The sequence below is a fragment of the Pteropus vampyrus genome, unplaced genomic scaffold (genome assembly GCF_000151845.1).
Source record: "Pteropus vampyrus isolate Shadow unplaced genomic scaffold, Pvam_2.0 Scaffold86, whole genome shotgun sequence".
Taxonomy (NCBI): Eukaryota; Metazoa; Chordata; class Mammalia; order Chiroptera; family Pteropodidae; genus Pteropus; species Pteropus vampyrus.
In genome coordinates, this window is record NW_011888867.1 from 428,673 (window position 1) to 440,765 (window position 12,093).

General features: G+C 54.7%; 1 protein-coding gene and 1 pseudogene across 1 annotated transcript in view; both read right to left on the reverse strand.

Annotated features, from left to right (window-relative positions):
* ARHGEF10L (Rho guanine nucleotide exchange factor 10 like) overlaps nt 1–12,093 on the reverse strand; it is a 134,342-nt gene that overhangs the window by 104,071 nt on the left and 18,178 nt on the right. The gene's annotated exons all lie outside the window — the stretch shown is intronic.
* On the reverse strand, nt 1,396–1,513 carry LOC111742122 (annotated as a pseudogene).

Sequence of the window (12,093 nt, forward strand, 5' to 3'; positions counted from 1 at the left end):
GCCCCTGACACAAGGTCCCTGTGTACCTGCTTTCCCTTCTACTCCTAAAGCCTGCACTTCTATGACCTGACTTCCTAAATAAAAACGGAATATATGTAAACGGCAATTCATGACAGCAAACATTCACGTAGTGCCTACTCTATCTCAGACATCATTCCAAGCGCTTTACAAATAATGTTAACATATATGAATCCAATTTATAAATAAGAACATGTGGCCCAGAGTAGTTAAGTAAGTTCCCCAAGACGGCACAGCTGGTAAGTGGCAGAGCCAAGGTTTGAACCAAGGCCATGGCCCCAGAGTCCGAGTTCCTTAAGTAACCGCCATGCTCTAGTGCCTCTCAAAACCCAAACAATGCAAAGGATGTACAATGAAAACAAGTCTCCCTCCCACCCCAGTCTCTCTAATCCCCCGGAAGTGGCCACTGTTCTCGTTCCCTGTGAATCCTCCAGAACTACCCCACATGTGTACCCACATGCATACCTGGACAGATCGACTCATTCTGTACAGGAGGAAGCACACCCCACCTGCTGTGCTGCAACCACGTTTTCAGCTTAAGGATCTCGAACATCATTTCGGAATAGTACAGAGAAATCAGTCTCATTTTCTTTAATGGCTGCGGAGCACTTTTTTAACGTACCATAACTGACCAATGTACCACAATCCCTACTAATGAACACTGAGGTTATTTCTAGGCTTTTGGTATCATAAACAATGCAGAAACTAACATCCTTCATACACACGGCCTTGAGCGAAAGCATCCGTGAACCCGAGGGCACATTCCTAGAAACAGATCTGGTCAATTTTGATTGAATGCCAATTGCTCTCCACTGAGTGACTGTGTCTTTTAGCCCCATGTGGAAAACTCCCAGAATGAAAATTTTATCTTCAGCAAAGAGTTTAGGAAAACAAACTGACATGTCTGCAAATCCCTTTGCACACTGAAAGACCAAACAGCAGCTGCACAGCAGTCCTCCTGCGGGTCCCTCCTCCCGAGGAGGAGGTCCCCGGGCAAGGGCACAGACCCACAAGCCCCAGGCACGCCCACAGGCCTGGGGCCTCCAACTGTGCACACGCATGTCCTTAGTCTCACAAGGTGGTGGGCAAGAGAGTAGGGATGGCTCAGAGCAGCCCGCTTCCATCCCTAGAGACCCTTAAAGCACGACAGTTACAAAAGAGTTCAGGCTACCTGATACCACCTGGTTCCCACCACGCAGTAGTTAAGACACTTAGGATGAGTCACTTAACTCTGGGCTTCAGTTTACTTACCTGCAAAATAGAGATTAAAGTACCAATCTCGCAGGGTTATTTTTTTTTAGGCGAGGCAACTGTTGGTTGACCTCACAGATTGCAAGGACCTTGTCAACTTACAATCCCTTATTTTTTTATTTTTTATGCCTACAGCACCTGGTCTTCCTAGGTGGTCTCTCATCCAATATTAAACAGGCCCGACCCTGCTTAGCTTCCGAGATCAGATGGGATCGGGCTTGTTCAGGGTGGCATGGCTGTAGACTTGCAGGGTTATTAAGGCAACTAACAGCAAAAACATGTAAAGCTCTTGGAAGGGTCCCTGGGATACACTGATCTATGGCCTTCATTAATATTTGGGGCACAGGCTGTGATGACCACAGCTCCACCTTGGGGGGTCAGGGACCTAGACTGGAGTCTCAGCCCCAATGGCAGATGAGCTGAGCCTCGATGTCCTCATCTGTAAAATGGGGGGGTCCTACTACCTGCCCCCTGGGGCTCCCAGCAGCACACCTGAGGTCAACCACAAAGCCCCATGTAGGCTCGGACAGCACGAAGATGCCTGTCCTTAAATCTGTCGGCACCAAAATGAGAGACAGAAAATGAGGCTTTGTGTCTGTATTCCATATCCCAAGAGTATGACAGACACTGGGGGTGGCTCACAGAGGGACCCAGAGAGACTAGGGCTTCCAGCTGTGGGGATGTGGGATCATCGAATGGGCAGCAGCCGGGGGCGGCAGCCTGGGGCAGCCGAATCCACCTGCAGGCTGGGCTCTGCCTTGTCCTCTCCGCATGACCTCAGGCTTCTCCTCAGCCTCTCAGTACCTGGGGCTTCATCTCTGTAAAGTGCACATGACAGCACCTGCTCAGAGATCTCACAGGCCTGCTACACGGAAGGAGTCAGATCATGGGTGTGAAAGTGCTGAGTGAACAGGAGGCTATTTCTTTTTTTTCTTTCTTTTTAACGTCTCTCTTGAGCTATTCACGTTCTGGAAGCTTTCAAGGTGGGAGCCCGAGCCAAAAGAAATGTTTGATGATGCCCCTGAAATGACTCTCTCTCTGAAAAGCGATCCAGAACCTTCTAGCCATGACTATCTCTAGCAAAAGAGGCAGCCGGCCGAAAACTCAAAGGGGCCCAGCAGACAGAGAGATGCCAACTCGGTTTTCAAAGTGCACAGAGGAAGAGGGCAGAAAGGAAACTCGCTAAGATAGGCACAGAGCTGTGCTCGGTGGTAGCGTTACAGACTTTCCGTTTACTTTCTATTTTTCCAAATTTCCCAGATATTCTGCAGTGAGCGTTATAATAAGGGAAAAATGAAAATAAGCATTCTCATTTTTAAGAAGAGGACTGCCACAAAAACATCACAGCAGGTCAGAACCGGAAAGCAGCTACGAGCTGGTGCTGCTCTCTCTTTACAGGTGTGCACAGAGTCCAAAGGCGGGAGGGACTCGCCCATGGCACGGTGCACTAGAGAGGCAGAGACACCACCGCACTGGTTACGAGGATGGGGTTTGCTGCTAGATCTGAGTTAAAATCCCAGTCTGCACTGGCCGGAAGTAGTTAACACCTTTCTCGCTAGTACCTGCTGCACACAGGTCCCACGCGACCTGTAAGCTCTCCGTACACCGTGGCCATTGCTATTATTGTGATAGTCACAGTGCTATGCTCGGTGGTAGCGGAGAGTTTCTTCTCTTGGGGGTTCACCTCTTTAAAAAATGATGGCCAAGACTGGCCGGGCAGGCGGACCCTCTGAACGGTGCTCTTTCTCGCTACACGGTGAGCAGGGGGCTGTGTTTTCCAGCCACATTCAGACAGAGTGAGATGCGCAGGAGCCAGGGAGGAAGCCCCCAGCTCCGGGCTGCAGGGTGTGCCCCAGCAGGTCAAGCTCAGTGACCAGGACCACCCACGAGCAGCCACGATTAGCACCTTCCTCCACCCTCGGCAGCCCCGCTCACCTGGGCAGGTGTCTTCCCGGGTCCAATTCAACTAAAGTGCTTATTGGTTCCTCTTCCCTCTAGAGTTCAAGGTCCATCACCCAGAGGCCCAGGAGGAAACGGCTCCTCGGAAGCCTATGAGACTTACCCCATCTTGAGCCATCTCCCACCCCCCACTCAACTGACTCACCCCAATCTTCTTCCTCCCAGTAAGGCCTTCAGGCCAGGAGTTTGAGGACAGGGAAGGCTGGCCTCTGGAGAGAGAAATCCCGGTCGGGGACGAGGGGGTGGGTAAGGGTCCGGACAGGCGACAGCTCAGTCCCAGAAGCTAGGGAAGCAGCAGATGCCAGCACATCCAAGGCGGGTGGCCTCACTCGAGGAAGGGTCACCAGCTTATCTGAGGAAACACCAGAAGAACTACAGCGAGAGGAATACGACCAGACTCCAAGCACAGGAAGGGAGAGATGAGACACACAGAAAGCGCCCAGGCTGCGGTCCCAGAGACCCAGCTTCAGAAGCTGAGTCTGCTGCTCTCCGGCAGTGAGATCTCAGGAAGCTATCCCCTCTGTCTGTGCCACTCGTCCTCATGGGTCACTTGGTTGCAAATGTAAATGAAATGACATCTGACAAGGCTGGTTGGGTCTTAGTAAATGTTAGTTGCCTTCCCAGAGGACCATCGGCGTCGTCCCATTCCGCAGACGGCTCAACTGAGTCCCAGCTGACCGTCCAATAGGACAGGTGCCCTGACTTCGTGACCCTCATCGCCCCTGAGATCACGAAATGATTGTCTTTGAAATGTTAATAGCTGACAACTCCGGACCACTGCCGTGCACGGGCCTTAATGCTGAATGTTTTCCAGTTTTCGTCTAATTTAACTCCCATAACAGATGAGGGAAAGGAAGCTGAGAGACTGAGGGATGTTCCCGGGGCCATGCACTTACTGAGCAAGGTGTCACTGGCCTGTGAGGGGACAGCCAGGGCAAGACCCTTGGCCTGCCTCTCATGGGGGTAACGAGCACTGGGGGGGGTGTGTGAGCGAGTGGGCGGAGCACCCTCCAGGCCCTCCCCAGCCTGCGGTGGGAGCCTCCAAATGCCAAGGGGCCAAGAGGGCCAGGTCCTGCCTTCGCCCGCTGGGCTCCAGGCCACTCGATGGGCTTCCTGAGGCGGGAGGGGGGAGGGACGCTCTGAGAGGAGTACCCTCTGGGCCGCTGCAGGGGCGAGGCTTGGTCAGTGGCTGAAGCCCAAACTACGGAGGTTCTATCCCTGCCAGGGTAGCTGTCCACACCTCCACCGTCCCTCCTCCACTGATTTACTAGGCTAGGCGTGCCCCTGATCAATGATCCCCAGGCAGAACAGATGGGAGCAGCCCCAAGAGGAGGCCTCTGCACAGAAGAGCCCGCCTAACCCCCTCCCCGCACCCCTCTAGTAGGGATCCCTGCGGGCTGTTGCCTGGGAAACTAAAGCCAGCCTGGAGAAGCTGCACGACCCTGTGAGCGTGAGGGAGTGCTGCTTCCAGACTGGTGCCCAGACCCCCTCCTCCTCACAGCCCCCATGCACATTAACCCCCTCGTCCCCAGCTATCCAGCCCAGGCAGGAACCACAGGCACTTCCTGCTGCGAGCTGAATTGTCCTGACCTCATCTCCTGCCCCCATTCCGGGAGGGTCCCAGATCCTCAGCCACATCCTGGGTGCCCCATGTGATGGGGCCCCACAGCACACACATCCGGAGGCTAGAAGGGGACAGCACTGACTTCGTGCCACCCCTTGGCCTTACCGAGCCTCAGTTTCCCCATCTGAAGCCACCTCTTAGGCAGCCTGGTGCTGGTGTGGCTCTAGCACACCCATTCCAGAGCACGGCGCATCTGTGCGGGAGCCAAACCTGACAGGTGGCCTGCGTTCCCTCCTTTTCACAGATGGGCCAGCTGAGGCGCAGATGACCCAGGACCAGGAGGAGGTGTGTCTGACTCCACGCGATTTGACAGAGCTGATGCAGGGGCAGACGGACAGTCCAGGCTGCGGAAATGGCCCGGGCAAAGGCAGAGAGGCTGGAGGGAGCTGGGCTTTTCAGGGAAGGGCGCCACACTGCCAGCCGGCTCACTGGAGTCACCAGTGACCCTCACCCGTGACCCCACAGTGCCAAATCCAGTGGACATGTCTTGGCCCCACCTCAGCGACGTCCCTCTCGGCCGCTCCCTGCTTTACCTGCTCTCCGGGCTCTCCTTCCCGGGCAGTGCCACACTTTCCTCTGTCTCCAGGACATCCAAATGCTGGGCAGCCCCCAAAGTCAGGACTCCGACCTCACCTCACCTCCCTGGGAGACCTCTCCCATTTCACGGTTTTTAAGACCATCTCCACGGTGATGCCTCCAGTCTGACTTTCCCTTGAACTCCAGACTTCTGCCTGGATGGAAGCCCGCTCAGCACGTCCCCCATGATCTACTGGGCATGTTGAACTTCACATCCATGCAAACTCCTGACCACCACCCCTGCTCCTCCCAGCCTTCCAGATCACCTGATGGCAGCTTCGGCCTGCCAGGTACTCAGGCTAAACACCTCGGGCTCCCCCTTGACTCCCTCTTTCTCTCACGCCTACGTCCTACCCATCAGCACACCTTGATGGCTCTACCTTCCAAATATGTCCAGAATCTGACCACTTCCCGCCACCTCCCCTGATACCACCCTGGCCCAAACCACCATCATCTCTCACTAGGACCATTAAAATAGCCCCTCGACTGGTCCCCTGTTTCCACCTTCGCCCACCCCCATCCCACACACAGCAGCCAAGTTCCCCCTCTGCTCAAACCCTAAATGCTTTCCCACCTCGTTCAGAGTGGAAGCCGGGGTCCTCACCTTGGCCTACAAGCTCCTACGTGGCGCACGCCGCCGCTACCGCCCTGACTTCAGATCCTACCTCTCCTCCCACAGCTTTCACTCCCCCAGTCACAGCCGCCACCCTGCGGCTCCGCAGACAGCCCACACGGGCTCCAGCCGCAGGGCCTTTGCACTTGCTGTTCTCGCTGCCTGGAACGTTCTTCCCCCAAACATACACATGGTGGCTCCCTCACCTCCCCAGAGCTCTGCTCCAAGGTCTCCGAATCAGGGAGGCTTCCCGACCACCCTCTTTAAAACAGTGCACACACCTACCCGCCACGCTCCGTCCCCTGACCAGGCTCCCTGTCCTCACAGTCCTGAACACCTGCGGGCGTCTGTAAATTTCAGTTGTTTCTCTCAGTCTCCTCCCACTAGGCCAGAGGCAGGGGCATTATTGTTTCTGTTCGTTGCTCTATCCACAGCCCTGGAACAGCGCCTGGCAAACACCTGGCCTCAACGCACACCTGCTAAATCGATGACGGAACCGCCTGGTCTCACACCAGTCCCGACACCACCATCAGAGGAGGGGAGAAGGCCACCAAGGCCCACAGGGCACCCACTCCTGGGACTGTGCCTCCCCCAATCTGAAATCAGCCTGGAGCCAGGACAGCGCCTCCCAGGAGAACTGCACAAACAGATCAACTGCAGAGCTGGGCAAGAGGCGGCTCCCCAAAACCAGTACGGGAAGAAGTCTGGGGCTGACGCCAGGGCGTGGTCGGAGGGAGAGGGTGGGGCAGGGCTGGAGGCAGGACTGGACTATTTTTAAAAACTTGCTCCCAAAAAGACCACATTCTTGCTCTAATGAATCAGAATCATGTGGCCGGGAAAGGGGATAGGACAGCAGAGGCCCAGCTGAGTGCCACACTCAGCCGCTCTAGCAAGAGGTACACACAGCAGTCTTGGCCACGCACGCAGGTGAGGGGCCCACCATATATCCAGCTGTCCAAGAACGGAGCACAGGAGCCACAGGGTCAAGGCTGGGCAGGCTGGCGGGCCACAGAGAGCAGAGGAGGCCTTCCTTTCAAAGTCCACAAGGGTCCAGTCCAGCTCTGATCTCTTTCTTTAGGCCCACACTTTGCCTCTTTCACTTTGTCCCACAAGAGACCTCTGGGCAGAAAGAAATAATCTTTGCAAAACTCAGAGCTAAAAACAGCTCAGCCCACCCAACCAAGGCAGAGCACGCTGACCAGGCAGCATCTGAGTTCTTCTGAAAGGCAAACCCTGAACAGAGCCACAAGAGACCAGAGGCCTCAGCCACACAGCACAGGACAGCTCTAGCTGAACTCTCCAAGCAGCCAGCACTTACATTCAAACCTCTCCCCCAAAAAGACACGAGTGTCATTCCTGCTGCTCTCTGTCCTCTGCACCTGTGGGGAAGATACAGAAACGAGTGTCTTCTCGCCAGCGCCACGAGCAAGCGGGCCATCCCACGGGTGGTTGGGGCCTGGCTCTCCACGTGTTCACTGTGACACTAAGATGTTACTTCACTGCTCTGATCGTTGGTTCCCATTCTGAATAAGAGTCCCCACCACGTCGAGTTGTTATAAGGATTAAATAAGATAATAATTCACGAAAAGTGCCTCACTAGGAGCCTGGAACCCAGTAATTGCTCAATAATCAGGGGTGCCCACTGATATGCCCGGGGCAGCCACCAGTCTGGCCTGGTCCTGAGGCTAACACTCAGTTACATAAGCTCCTCGAAGCCTCCACCAGCCTCCCACCACTTTTAAAGTCAAGACTCCAGGGAAGAGCGTCAGAGTCAGGAAAGAGGAGGACCCCAAAAAGAGACAGCAAGTTCCTTCAAATGGTGCGAAACGCAGTGACAACCAGAGCTCAGTGCATGGTGCCAGGGAGCCATTCCAAGCCCCTGTGTCCAAGCAGGAGGGGCCTGGAGCCGGCCGCAGAGGTACCCCTTTATGTAAGGCACACTGGCTGGAGGATCAGCCCGGGAGAGCTGCTGATAACAGGATGCTTCCTCTTCCTTGTTCGAACTCAAATATATTCAGCTAAATTCAGGGACAACTCCTTTTTAAGCAGCAAACTTACAGTGACCCCCCTCCCCACACACACACACACACACACACACACACGCCCAGAGCTGTCACTCAACACCACCAGGAGCATCCTAAGGGACCTGTGGAGAGAAAACAGGCCTGGGCAGGAGGGACCCAGGGCTCTCTTCCCTGTTTGCAGCCAGCACACCTAACAGGTGCTCAGCACCAGACGGAGGGGTGAACACACACATGGAACACATACTTGTGCTCCCCGCCAAGGCGGAGCCTTTGCCCAGTTCATGCAAGGTCTGTCCTGTGGCCAGGGTCCTGGTCAGAAGACAAGGACACCAGCTCCTTCTACATCAGGTGCAAACCAGGAAGTGTGTGATGGAGGTCACGTCTTCCATACGCGTACCATCTGCGTTAGAACTGACATCTCCAGGCCCTCATTCTGGAGATCGAGGGAAGGGCAGAAAAGCCACTCTTAGCCTCTCTGGAACCCTCTGCCATCCAAAAGTACCCCCTAATCATTCCACAAATATTTATTGAGCAGCTCTGTATGCCAGGCACCATGCAAGGTCTGGGGATTTGCTGATAAGCAAGACAGCCTTGGTCCCCACCTTCCCGAAGGCCACAGTCCCCACAAAGAGGCAGACGCTAAACGATCACACAAGTCCTTACAAACCAGGACACGCGCTATGACACGAGGGACAATACCAGGGTTTAACTGAGATTTAGGCGGACAGCTGAACACTCTGACTCCACTCTCCCAGGGCTGATGCTGGTCCTGTGTACTCCACGTGGTCACTGATGACCCGCCCTGCATCATAGCCACACAGAGCAAGGGGCCGCAGACCTGATGATGATCTGGTCAATTCTGCCAGCGGCTCTGCCTCTGTGTGGCCTGGACCGAGGCACACAACCGCTCCAGCCTCCAAGGGCCACCCGCCCCGCAACAGACGTTTGCATTTTATGCCAAACCAGATCACGTGCGCGCCCAAGGAATATGGGAAGGTGTAGGCGCTTTCTCTTTTATTTTATTTTATTTTTTTTTTTTTTGAGGGGAAGCAGCACTGGATTTCAAACTTTCTATTCCACCTTTATTTAGGCAGTTAGTCTTACAGATCCATCTAAGGTGGTGGGAATGGTTTTGTCCCCCAGGGACATCTGGAAATGTCTGGAGACATTTTAGTTGTCACAACTGGAAGGGTCGGGAATGCTAGTGGCATCTGAGGGTAGAGGCCAGGGATGCTGCTGAACACCCTGCGGTGCACAGGACACCTCGTAATAGAGGGTTATCCAGCTCAAGTGTCAACAGTGCCCAGGTGGAGAAGCCCTGGCCCGAGGGCAGCTGGTCAAGTCCTCTGAGGATATAGAGTAGATACTGGCCTGTTAACACGGGGTAGTGTTACTCTTATTAGTCACAGGGACACAAAGACCAAAGTCATGGCCACTGGTTTCCGTGGCAGATAAGTACCAGGCTACAGGTCTCTAAAGAACCTGCTACAGTTATCTGTTTTTGCAGGTCTCCCCACTGGACTGACACCCGCCTCTCTGTGTGTCTCTGCCACCTGGCCCAGCACCTGGAATGTAGAAGGTGGGGCGAGAGGGAGGGGGGTTGGGAGAGACAGGGCAGACTGTGACCTCTTAGAGGTGGAGACCACATGCTGTACCTCTCTGTCATCAGCACCCAACACCACTTCTGGCACCCAGCAGCTGGGTGTGAGTTCATGAATAAACAGCCAGACTGTGAGTTCTCTGAGGCCAGGGGCGGTGCCCCGCTCCCCTCTGGGTCCCCATGCCTAGCCTAGCTCATGGCTCGACCCTCCATACTCATTCAACGGTCCCTTCCCCTCAGAGCTCTCAGTCTGGCAGGGGAAGGAGCGCTGAACAGGTACCAACAGGAAACAGCAGGTGGTGCTTCTGGGGGGGTACTCTGGGGGGCGGGGCTGTCACACTCCTGGGGGGCCCTGAACTTACATGGAGTGCGGGGGGCCTCATCCATCAGTTAATACTCCTGGAAACAATGAACACGAGCATGACTCGTTCATCTCCACAAGGCCGGGGCACGGCAGCAAAGAGTATGTGTGAGCAGGACAGAGGGAGGGAGAAGGTAGAAAGGAGCTTCTAGTGGGAGTCGGAGGCCCTTACGCTGCCAGGGCTCCCCTCTCCCAGGGACCCGGCCCAGTCATCGCCCAGTCATCGTGACAAACAGGACTGAGTGGGTGGAGCCCACGGCCCAGGCACTGGGCGCAGAAAAAGGCAGCAGCTCCTTGGGTTGCCTAAGGCCACCAAGGAGTGAGTGCCAAAATCAGCATCATAACAGCTAACATTTACTAATTGCTTCTAAGTGCCCAAAGCTATTCCAAGCCCTTTGCTCCTATAATTACTTTAATCTTTGCGACACCCTCTGAGAGAGGAACTACTGTCATCCCCATTTTACAGATTATGAAATGGAGGCACAGAGAGGCCAAGAAAATTGCTCAAGGTCACATAGTTAATAGAGGGAGAGCTGGGATTTGAACCCAGGCCATCTGGCTGCAGGGCTAACCCCAAAAGCATTTTCATCTTTGATCCTCAACCACCAGCCCGCCACCAGCCAGCCACCAGTCTGCTGGGCTCCTGTGCTATCTGGGAGACACTCTGGTAAACAGATGGGACCACAAGGACCCATCCCAGTGGGGTGGCACATCAGGAAGAGAACGTGAAGGACTGGTAGACAAAGTGTTCTGGCCCAGTGGCCCCCCCACCCCCGGGAGAGTCCTAGCTGCACTGCCCCCAGCAGAGCCTTGACAAGTCCCCTCTGTCGGGGTCCCAGCCCTGAACTCCCGGAGCAGCTGAATGCAAACACATTAAGTCTCACTGGGCATTCTAGTCTGGAACCAGGTCGGGGCTGAGGACAGGCACCTGTTCCTGTGAACACTGTATTCATCCAGACCCATCCAGCCGTCACCCTGGAGAAGGCACCAGGCAGCAGCCTGAGGTTCAGGCCCCACTGTACTGACCTAGGAGGGCATAGCTACGTGCCAGCCACAGCCCCAGAACCAGCATCCTCCCCACCTATTGTGACTAAGGATGACCATGATGTCAGACCAAGCTGGCAGCACTGATTCCCCTCCTAACCTGGCTCTTTAAAGGCCATTCCCTGGTCCAAACAGGAGCGAATGGCTGGGGTATCCACTGTGATTCTCAGCACTGACCCTCCACTGTTTCTGAATCAAGCATTCTTTATTTTCCTGTAAGCAGTCACGCTCAGAAGGGAGAGAGCTTTGACGGGCTGAAATCCAACCTGTCAGCCAGAGAAAGAATTCTTTCTTGAGAATCCTAGCAGTTGGGGGATCAGAGCCTGAGCTCTGAAATCACCCAGCCCTGACTCCAAATCCCTGCCCCACAACCGAGCAAACGCGTGACCTGACCTCCCTAATACTCAGATTATTCATCTGCAGACTGGGTGTATGGCCCTCCTGAGACCCAAAACAGTCATTTAGTTGTTCAGCCCATATTGATTAAGCACCCCTGTGAGCCAACTACTGCTCTAGGTGTTTGGGATACATCGGTGGACAAAAGAAAAAGGCTCTAGGCCCCAACAGACTTACTGAGCCTCGCCCTGTGCCTGGCATGGAGTGAGTATTCCATAAATGCCCCACTCCACCCCGAGCCCGAGTCACTGTCCTGTGTCATCCTCTTGTATCTGAATTTCTCCTTTGTCTTTTGACTCATTGTCCCACATTAAAAGGGTCTAAACCTGCCCTCATTTCATCCTGCGGAGTTTCTCAGAACAAGGCTCCTGCCTCCTGCACAGGACGCCCACCAGCTGGTCCTCCCTCCCCATGTCAACTCTGCTCCCACTAGGACACAACCAGGCTGCCACTGTCCCTCTTCTTAGTTCAACAAACACCTCTTGGGCTCCCCGTATGTGCCTGGGACTACTCTAGGATATCACCTAGGTTGCACTTCCTCCGTGCAAAGGTCAAGGCACTCGTGGGAACATGCAGCCTCAGCTCACAGCGAGCGACGTTAATTCACATCACCAATGCACACAGGAA